The 11,688-nt window shown below is 41.1% G+C and overlaps 1 non-coding gene across 1 annotated transcript; it reads right to left on the reverse strand.

Annotated features, from left to right (window-relative positions):
- Nucleotides 1–1,305: 1,305 nt before the first annotated feature.
- LOC113455998 lies at nt 1,306–1,468 on the reverse strand. Its single transcript, XR_003376895.1, has one exon. It is a non-coding gene; the product is annotated as a U1 spliceosomal RNA (small nuclear RNA).
- Between the last annotated feature and the right edge of the window lie 10,220 nt (nt 1,469–11,688).

The raw sequence follows: 11,688 nt of genomic DNA on the forward strand, positions 1-11,688 counted from the left end.
ACTCATGAGAATAAACATTTTCTACCTTTTGGGAATAGTTCCATTAATTCATGACCATTAATTCATGACTAATCCAATGCTTTGAACAAAAAAATAAATATGCCCAGGCCTCCTTCTTTGGCTCCTCTAGATTTTAAGTAGCAAACCTGGTGATCTATTTTATTCAGCACAAAATAAAAGCAGTGGTTGACTTCCATAACTGCCTTTGTTCTACCTTGTTGGCCCCTTTTTGCCCTATTTGAATAGCACTGTATCTCCTTCAGCTTCCATTCTTAATGAGGTTATTTACCTTGCATACCCAATGAACCCAATGAGATTGTACCTCATCTAATAAATTCTCCACTCTCAGGTATGGCTGAGAGGGCAACCTATTTCACTACTAAAAGGTATAACCTTTTAACTGAGAGTGGTCCTAAGGCTGGACACAACTTCTCCACTGAATTTCCAATTACTTAAAGATGTCACCGTGGCATACAGGGGTGGTCACATTTACACACACTCGTGGATCAGCCACACGAACACCCACTCATTACAAAACGACTTTTAAAGGCTCATTTGCTACCACACGTATAAATGCTCTTGCTTATGTGTGTTAATGAAATACATGTGTGCTAATGCTGCAAGCTGGGCACTAAAGAATAATCATTTTAATGCGTTAGCATCGCTATCAATTACGTGAGCTAATGAAATGCAGGCAACTACAGTCCCGGAAATTTAGTCCGGGCTCTAAATTTCCTTCCAGTCAGGAACTGCTATTCTCCCTATGCCCAGTGATTTCCCAGAAGCTGTAACGTTGACTACCTTAATTTCAACTTACATTATTACCACGGTGAGAAATAGTAAGCCGAGAAATGTCCGAAAGTTTTGAAGCAAACAAAGGACAAGGAAGCCTGGATAGTTTACCATTTTGACAGTGACGTTAGCCTGTCACATTGATGGGACTGGGGCAGAGACCGTTAGTAATTGCAGGGAAGTGGGGGGAGGGGCTGTTATGCCCTTGAGTCCATTTAAGTCATAGCATTAGAAGATACTACTATTACAAAGCATTTTAAATAAACACCTTAAATAAAATTGTTTTACTTAAAAATCATTTTAATAAAACTTTTCCTTAAAACCCTATCTCACCTTTTATTCTATTTTATTATCTTTCTATCGACACAAAGTCTCACTCTATAGGTCACCCAAGCTGACCTATAACTCACCATGAAGCCCAGTTTGGCCTCAGACAAACTCACGGTAATCCTGACTTCAGCCTCAGGTAATGGGACGAAGGTGTGAGCCACCATGTCCTGGGACTTTTCTCCCGGGGAGGGTGTGAACGCAGACCCCCCACCACCTCAAATTTTGCAGCTGAGTGTCCCACATTTAGAGAAATCGCAGGGCTCAGTACATACGGTGCATGAGGGATGAGCCTGGCCCTGGGAAAACCACCCTGGTGATCATGGCATCTCCCCTGCCAGCTAAGTATACTTTCTCATGTCTTAATTTCAGATTTCCAGGAACCTGATCAGTGTGCTTGATGCTGCTGCCCTAACCTAAAAAAACGTGTTTTCAGTGCCATCCAAGTACGGTGCTGGTCAGATTGAATACCAATACGGAGAAGAATGGAACTTGATCCTGATCTCCCACACCTCACAAAGCTGAACTCAACAGAAGACCTGCGGCCCTGGACCTAGCAGAGGAGAAAGTAAGGAATATGCTTGAACTTATTGGAACAGAAAGCCTTTCTGGTCAGGACTCCAATAGCACAGGAAGTTCAGATCAACCGTTAGGCACATGGAGAGTGGCTCAGCACTGATTGCCCTTCCAGAGGACTGACGTTCATTCCGAATACCCACACAAAAACTCACAACTATCTGTAGCTTCAGTCCTAGGGGATTCAACACCCTCTTCTGGCCTCTTCTAGCACCAGGTACACACATGGTACACAAACATGCATGCAGTCAAAATATCCATACACGTAAATAAAATTGTCAAAAGACCAACAATTAAGAAATAGGACCTCACAACGCTAAAACGCTTTGTACAGCAAAGCACACCATCATTCAAACTAATACTGACTAATTTGCACACTACCAAAGGAAAAACATGATCATCAGTCTTAGCTGTGAACCCTGAAAGCTACAATAATGTCTGGCCTGGCAAGACAAGCCTGCTAATGTAAAAGCAGTGTGAACATCAGGGAGTGACAAACCGTTTTCTAATCAGATTGAAGGCTCACTCTATAAGATGAAACCCATACCTGGGCACCATTGTCAGGCCAATAATTTGTGGCTTGACAGGTTAGGCTCTAGGGAAGAGCCTGCTACTGCTATTCTACTAAATGGACATAGTAGCAAGCCAATTCTTAACGACTCATTATTATAACCATAGAGCAATGCATATCTCAACCCTCATCAGAAAAATCAATTTGCATCTATTTACATTAGATGTAAATGAACACAGAGACCCACAACTGGACAAGGTGCCGAGAACGAGAGACTGCAGAACGCTTGGTCCTAAATGGGAAATCTGTTTCACATCCCCTCCTCCCGGGGTTCAAGTATCATTGTAAAAGGCAGGGTGGAAAGACTATAAGAGCCAGAGGTGGTGAATGAATACAAGAAAGCAGAGTCCACTGGAGACAACAGGGCAGCTGCACAAGAGCTCAGCAAGTGTGACTCCATTCACAAGCCTTGTGTAAGGTCAAGTCAAAAGAAAGCCCTGCATGGAGCGGGAAGGTGGACATGAAGTCCCACCTCCGGCAAAGGAGCTATTGGCAGCTGATAGCTGTTGGAAGACAGGAGCCGGTTTTCTTTAAGAGTTTTGCCCTTGGTAAATCGATCACACTGCCGTGGAAGGCCACACATCCAAGAATACATGGGCAGCACAAATTGGATTTGATGATGGGGGAGGGGACGGGAAAGGACACAAAGTTGTGTGGGTTGGGAAAGGGGGAGATATGAGAGGAGTTGGAGGAGGGGTGAATATGACCTAAAAACATTGTACAAAATTCTCAAAGAATAAAAGCCAAAAAAAGACCAGCTCTCTTAAGCCAAAAGACTTTGCTTACAATTCTCAAGAAAGGAGTAATTAGAAGGAGAATCTCCTCCACATAAACCATCTTGTTCCTCTCTCCTGCGGGAGACCCAAGAAAGTCAAGCCTGCTAGGATCTCATAGGTTGTGCGTAGACAATTCAGATATTGACAACCTACCATTTTACAGGCGTTGTAAACACAGCAGAGAACAAAACCTCAGATATTTCTGGCAATAAGCATTTTTTTCTACTGGTTGGGGATTTGATCTAGTAAGAAATATATATGCAGTATTTCAGACAAGGATAAGACTGCTGCTGGGTGCTGGCAATAACAGGGACGTTGGTTTTAATTTAATAAAGAAAGCAAGAAAGGGGAGTGAAGGAATATTTTAAAGAGATATGACCAGGTCAGAGACAGCAAGCTGCTGCATATCTAAGATGAGTTTAAGGCAGAAAAAAGGGGGACACAGGAAGAGGACCACCACGCGGGCATGAGGGTGAGCAGTGTAGAGCTTGTAAGCCATTGTGCGGCAGGCTTCTGCTATAAACATGGAGAGCAATGACAGGCGAGCAGATAAGAGCCCATTCTAACAGCCCAGAGGAGAGAGGAGAGAGCCTTGGTGCTGAAGGGAAGACTGAGCCCACAGCCGGACTCAGTCACCATCGATCCTGCAAAAATAGCTATATTACAAATTCGAATTCAAGTACTACAAAATACAGAAAGGATACAATTTAGTGACTCCTGGGTGTTAAAATTTATTATAAAGTATATTTGTGTGTGTATCATTTAAGGCTGCTGCATATCTACACTAGAGATTGAGTCAATCACGGCAAGCAAAGCTTCAAAGCTAAAAAAGAAAATGATTACAAGTTAACCTATGACATAATTTACACAGACCCATCTTCTAGTCTTATGTTGGTGTAGTACGAAGTGTGAATATTGTTACAACAAATAGACATGATTTTCAAAGACATTTCTTTTTATTATGTTATGCATATTAGTCTGCATGTGTATATGCCTGTAATGTGCCTGCCTGGTGCCCAAGTAAGCCAGAGAGTGACGGAGCCCCTGGATCAGAGATTACCAGATAGTTGTGAGCTGCCATGTTGGTGCTGGGAATGAACCTGGGTTTTCTGCAAGAGAATCTAGCGCTGTTAGCAACTGAGCCATCTCTTTGGCTCTGCAGAATTTTTAATAAGACAAATAAACACCTTTAAGTAAACAGGTAATGATTATTTTAAATCAACAAGGACTTGGTTGTGTTCACTCACTCTTTGGTATTAAGGACGGAGTCTGGACCTCGCACACGCTAGCAAGAGCTCTTTACACTGAGCTAAGATCTTGTGCTGTATCTTTTTCATGGTATAAGTCAGTGAAACAAAACACAAGGAAGTTTTCAGTATAGGTTATTGGAAGAGGTTTTAAAGCAATTGTAATTTTAGCTTTCAATCAGGAGTCTCTTTAGCTTCATTTTACTTTACAATTCTCCTGAAATAACTGTGCTTAACTACTAACGATACCAATCTTTCCATCTGGACCTCTTTTACTGTATATATTTTAGCTTTTCTTGACAGTGTGAGCAAAGCTAAAGTTGTTAAGCTACAGCTGGGTCCTCCTCGTATCTTTGTTGAATGGTTCTGCCCAATTCTAGGCCCTGGGAGAGCTGGACCCACCCCTCACTGACCACTGAAACTGGAGAGCTGGCCCCAATGGCTTTGGTGCTGGAGAGATGGCCCCGTCCTGGCCTAAGGGGTGGTTCCTGGAGGAGACCTGGCAGACCAACCCAGCTACCACCCAGGCTCACATCCAGGGCTTTGAGTTAGCCCAACCCAGTATCTACACCATCTATGACCTGCTGGAGCACGTGAAGGGGCCAGTCAGGCAGATCCATAGCCAAAGGCTCTCCATGACCGGGGCGACAACAGGATATCCGAGAGTCTCGGGGAGAGTCTAGTATTGACGGCGTACCAGAAGCTAGGGGCCTTGAACCAGACCAACAACTCATCGCAGAGCATATCTGCACGGAAAGCTGTGTGGGCAAATGGGCGTACTGTGCGTGCAACACAGTGCAGCTTCCAATAGCACTACGTCGAATGAAGATGTGATGGAGAAGAGGGAAAGACGGAGGAGTGAAGTGACTTTATTTCATTTTGGGGGGAAGCTACAAGGGTGGAACAAGGGCGGAGAGCAGACATGGAAGCACTGGGAAATGAGTGGGATGGGGGTACATGCTGTGAAATTCCCAAATTAGGTTAAAAAAAGGAGTAGAGAATACGTGAAATACTTACACAAGGGATACCTAAGTTCAAACCTTGCCTCTACCACTTACTGAAATAAGTAATTGGTGAGGCCTGTATCGTAATTTGTAGTAACTGTTCTTTGTTGCATGAACATTCTAGACCAAACTATACTAGGATGCAATGCTACATATTACAACATAATCATTTCTAAATTTATAAAGCCAACTTCAGGAAATTATTTGAACACACTTAAGAAATAGTCTCTGTAAGAGCTCAGTTGTGAGATGTCCAAAGAAATATGTTAAGGAATCAAAGATTATGGCATCATATTGAATATAATAAAATAAGTACTTATTAGAAGACAGAAGGTTTGATTCATTTCTCTCAATTAGAAGAATTAATGAGCTGTGCATATCTATGTGCAAATAGAGGAAGACAGAGGAAATACGCAGCTGTGGGGAGAAGGGCCTTCACAGTGCAGACAAGCCCAGAGTGCTGCAAGCCACTGGGAGCAACCTCACTCTGGTTCCCTCCTAATGCTTAACCCTGGATCATTCACAGAGCATTCCTTCCTTCTCTCCATTTTCTGGGTGACAGGGGGTCTCTAGATTTTATTGCTCCCCAAAACTCTTTTTCTCTCCAGACTCTGATCTCCCACTTTTAAATGGGAATTTAAAAGTCAACTCTTTCCCAAAAGACTTTACACATATAAAAACATTCTGAATATGGAACTAAGAGTATTAATTGAGATCTGGCAATCTTTCTGTAGGGCCATTGTTCTAGATTTTAAGTTTATTTTAAAATAGTAAATGTAGATAGTCAGAAATAAATTAAGAATAAGTAGCGAATTTTGATAGTAAATTTAGAAAACTTAAGAAGAAAAGGAAAAAGTAATGCATATCCCACAGTTGAAGTAGTCAAAACGTTGTATTTTTTCAAGTTCTTTTTATTTATGTCTAACACACGCACACACACACACACACACACACACGCACGCACCCATCTGAATCTTCAGATGTAAGATCAGACCATATGCATTGTAACTTTGTATCCGGTTTCCTCTTAACACCAAACAAGCATTCATCACACCGATTTTAAATTTTTTAAAGTATTTTAAAGAAATTAAAGACTCTCCCCCTTCCCGTTAGTATAGTGAAAAATATAAATGATCAGAATAATTCAAACTAGAAAACAAAGCAAATGGATATGAAATTAAGGAGAAATTGAGGCAAGAACTGAGACTATGCACCCATGCGTCCGTGTCCTCAGCTGTCTACACGGGAGGGGAAACTCATTACCATTGGCAGCTGCTCCAGGTCTGTAAAGAGCAGGTTAAAGGGTTGCAGCCTCTTCTTGGTGGCAGATGTCTACAAGGCCACGGATGGGAGCGAGCGGACAGTGATTGATTCTAGAGTTTGGTGAGCGCAGTTCATGTGAAGACAGCTACAAGAAGCAAATTCTGGTCCCACCAGAGAGCATCTTGCTCAGACCCAGCTTTGCTTTAAGAATGTAGCTAATTATACAGCGGTATTATATAATTTATAAGTATACAAACGGAAAAGACTAAATACTAAAAAGGAAGAAAACTATGTGTTAAAAAGATAGCAAGCTGTAAAAAGAGCTTCGCAGAAATTTTTGGTGCTGGGGATAAAACTCAGTGGTCGAGTGCTTACACTAGGCCCTAGGCTGAATCTCTAGACCTGAAAGGACAGAAAATAAACAACAAAAGACCACAAGATATAGCAAACATGAGTGAGCAAAATTAATTTTATGACATCATTGCAGAAGCAGGAGCATCCTAGGAGTAAAGAAGTGGGAACTGAAGAATAAAATGGAGTAAAATTAAGTAGGAATATATTTACAATATCAAATGTATTATGATTCCTCACAATACACCATCTTATTTTCAAAACTAAAAATATGACACATTTCAAGCCATTCCTCCACTCAAAAGTGTCCGTCGATAAAGCTATCATGAGTCCAAAACCACACTGAACACACTTTTCCATTAACTTTACCACGTAGTGTGGCTTCTGTTCATGGGGACAGATTGAAGAATTCTCTAGTGCCTGAAGATTTGATTTTTCACACCAATCTAAACACTGCTATCATGCTGAGCAGTCATTTAGTGGTTAAGTGTTCCCATGGCACAACTGCCTCCCCGCTTTGACTCCTGGTCCTCTTAGGAAATTAAATGAGATCTGTGTTCTTCTCCAGGATCAATGTGTGCACACACACAAAACTACAAAGCATTCCCAGAGGCCTCCGAACTCCTTCCATCCCAACTAACAACCTCTGCATCAGAAAAGGAGGGATTTCAAGAGAACTAGTAAAGAGGTAAACTGAGTCACAGGACAATGAAGACAGGGTGGGGGCTACAGAAAGAGGGCGACCATTCTGGGCCACACTGGCCAGTGCCCTTTTCACTTAACATCTAATTAAGTGACGTCACTGTGTTTTCATCTCAGAATTTCCTGTGGTTGAGCCAGACTATCAGACAAAACAGAGGCACTATGAACTCTTGAGAACAGGGTCCCAATCTCATTTCTATCCCCCATGTCTGGCTTGTGGATAGCATTCATCGAAGGGAAAATGAAGGACTAAATGAACACATCAGGATGAAAATCCTACAGATGGCAAAACCTTTATGTGGCATTATATTATTACAAAAGGGTCCTTATTATCACTAAATGTTCTTTTAGTCAATCACTGGCATATGTATTAAAATATCATTTGATAAAACTTCTTTGAGCTGTCAACTTATGCCTAAAACACAAAATAGCTTTACACTAATCTGCCTGTTATCAGAGCAATAATTAACTATCTTTATTAGTAAACAAGTGGATCTTTTGAAGACCAAGCTTGTGTTGGAAACAAATGTACAAATTACAGCTATTTCCAAAAAAAAAAAAAGCTAAACTTCACAAATTCATAACTGGAACTTAAATGCATTTTAATTTTTTGCAATAATTGCATGGAAGATAGAAGCTAAAGCAGCACTCAACTACACTAAAGGTAATTGCTGCATCTAGTGTTCATGTCGGGTTGATGGATGACTATGGAGCAAAGGTCAGCCTTCTGCACTCATACATTATCAAATTTGAAAGCATAATATTTGATTCTGACCAACCTTTAAACTGCCCACAATACGTGTGAAAAATAGATGGAATTTTACCTTGTTGGTTTTTTTTTTTTTAATAAACCCATGTTTCGGAAGCAGAAGGGTCAAGAAGGCGGTGGCAAGGCTAGATGTCAGTACTATGAATCTCGCAGTGTCTTAGCTTATCAGCCAGGTCTAGTACAATGATTACTAGCAAAAAATTGCTGTACTGATGAAGACAAAGATCTAAGAAATTGGCTAGCACAGGCCCCCGACAAAGGGCAGTACTTGGTGGACAATGATGCAAAAATAGGGGCATAAATCACTCTTTAGAGAGAATAAAAACCCATAGTCCCGCAATCATTTCCACGTCTGTGGAATGAACTGTTGAGAACAGCAGTGTCAGCTGCCACAACCCTCACTGCTCTTCTGGAATGAGCGGCCTGCAACCCAGCTTCCTGGTCAGAAGACAAGTCATCCTTCTCACACTCCTCTTCCAACTCCACACTTACAACCCTGCTGACCTACAACTTAGCATTCTGGATTCAAAACTGGTGTGTGCTGCGTGGATAAACTGGTCTGAACCCGAACAGCTTCTAGTCTCTCCAACAGAACCAGGGGACAGTAGGAAGGGAGAGTGAAGAACAGTAGACAGAAAATCTCGACTTTCAGTAGGCTATGGTTTATTAATAGGTTGTTTATTCAGAGTGGGAGCGTTGTGTCATGGGCCATGTGTGGAGGTCTGAGGACAACGTTCTGGAGTCATTTCTTTTCTTCCACAACGTAGCTCTTGGGGATTGAACTCACAAAGCCAGGCTTGGCAGCAAGTGCCTTTACCAACTAAACAATTTTGCCTGGCTATGCTTATTTTGAAATACATTGGACGATAAAAGGTTGCTGTATTTAAGGAAAGAAAGGTCTCATAATTTGAAATTGAAAAAAAATCAAAAAAGGTCCTCAAAACCAAAAAATGTGTTGAAAAGGAGGACAAGAATCCGTCACATCTGTTAGTTCCCTTATTTCTCTGTTAGTGTCCCATGGTGAGTGGGGTATTTAACTATAGTGTGTGGGGATTAATGTGTGATTTAAAATTTAGTAATGTTTCTTTTAAATATGAGGGTGCCCTTGTATTGGGGGCATAGATGTTCAGAATTGAGATTTTTCTCTTGATGGATTATTCCTGTAACAAATATGAAATGTCCTTCTCCATTTCTTTTGATTGATTTTAGTTTGAAGTCTATTTTGTTAGATATTAGGGTAGCTATACCAGCTTGTTTCTTAGGTCCATTTGACTGGAAAATCTTTTCCCAACTCTTTACTCTGAGGAAAAGTCTGTCTTTGAGGTCGAGGTGTGTTTCTTGTATGTAGCAGAAGGATGGATTCTGTTTTTGTATTCAATTTACTAGCCTGTGTCTTTTTGTATGTGAGTTGAGATCATTTATATTAATGGATATTAATGACCAGTGATTGCTAATTCCTGTTAGTTTTTGTTGGTGGTGATGTTATGTTCATAGCAGCTTCAGTCATTGGAAACAACCTAGATGCCCATCAACTGGAGAATGGATAAAGAAAACATGGTTCATTTACACAATGGACTATTACTCACTGGAAAAAATAACATCTTGAAATTTGTAGTCAAATGGATGAATCTAGGAAGAAACATACTGAGTGAGGTAAACCAGACCCAGAAAGACAAATATAATGTGCACTTGTAAGTGGCTTTTAGACATAAAGCAAAGAAAAACCAGCCAATCCACAACCCCAGGGAACATAGACAACAAAGAGGACCGTAAGAGAGACACACATGGATCTACAGGAAGGAGAAATAGACAAGATCTCCCGAGTAAATTGGGAGTGTGGGGGTCACGAAAGAGGGTAGAAAGTTAGAGGGGAGGAAGGAAGGGAAGTGGAGAAAAATGTATAGTGCAATAAAAAAAAAGAAAAAGAATCCATCACAACATTCAGCCAAAATAGGTCTCAAGAATATCAATTTTATTTCCATCTATATTCAGTTTCTATTACAAGACCCAAAGCATCCTAACCTGAAAATCTATACACTGTAGCTATGTGGACACATAGTTGAGAATAAAAGTTTATCTCAAATTTGCTTTTTTGAAAAATTGTATAAAGCAATATACTATTAACTGAAAAAAAATTCATCAACTCCTAGAAAGTAAGAAAAGCCTTTGGAATTCTTGCTATAGACAATAAGACATGAATACCAGTTTCATTATAAGCAAACAGCTTATAATTCATCAAACAAACATCGGAATGTCTTCACTATACTTGTACAAGCGCAGGATCCATTTCCGTTGCGCTGTTTTGCTTTCAGGCACATATCCAACTTTAAAATCTATATACTGGCCTATACATTGAAAAAGGAAACATTCTTAAATTATATTGCATACTAGATCCAGATGTCTAAAGGCAGCAATTTAAGAAACGTTCTAAGCTACCATCAGTCATAGCATCAGATGGGTTGGAAATAGTTAAGTAAAAGTCAATACAGAACCTGGTGTGGTGGTACAGCCTTTAATCACAGCACCCTGAGGGCAGAGGCAGCTGAAGCTCTCCAAGTTTATTAAGGCCAGCAAATTCAAGGCCAGCGAGAGACACACAGTGAAAGTGAGAATTTGTATTTATAAAGACATCTTTAAATATCTTAGAGGAAGGAGGGAAAGGATTGTCAAACCCAAATCACCAAACCTGCAATTCATAAACCCAGCCTGAGCAACAGGATCTCCTGAGCACAAGACACACTGTCTCCACTCTCCCACCCCAGCATACGCGCTGTGCTTGGGTCCAGTTCAGTTCATGCATGCTATCGAGGCTCTCCTATGTCAGGCACCAAGAGAGCAACTGCAATCCATCCTAGCCCCATCTAGTGCTCTGGGCAAGCACTCCCTTTCTAGTGCTAACTCCATCACTGATAGGAGTTTCAGACGGGAGATGAGGGGGCATCCCTGACAGAAAAGAATCAAGCTGACACTTGAGGCAGGAAAGGACAAAGCACAGCCACAGAATTGAGAGGAGATTCTCACCTGAGAGCCTAGAGAGGGTATAGGTAGGAAAGACAGAGAGAAGCTAAGCCCTGTCTGTAGGTCACACTGGACACATGGCCTGCTGACCGTTTGTGGACAGGAAGTCGTCACTGGCTGAACAGCCTGCTCTGCCTCCCTCACACTAGTCTCCACAATCAGAAATGGGAAGTCTCCTTCTCTTCAGCTACTGACTTTAGAGTAAGATTTTCTGCTTTAAAATACGGTAATCACTTCTCTGTTGTGTTAGTTTTACTAACCTCCCTTTATGATTTGGGTTTTTATTTTTAAT

The sequence above is a fragment of the Microtus ochrogaster genome, chromosome 4 (genome assembly GCF_000317375.1).
Source record: "Microtus ochrogaster isolate Prairie Vole_2 chromosome 4, MicOch1.0, whole genome shotgun sequence".
In the NCBI taxonomy this organism is placed as follows: domain Eukaryota; kingdom Metazoa; phylum Chordata; class Mammalia; order Rodentia; family Cricetidae; genus Microtus; species Microtus ochrogaster.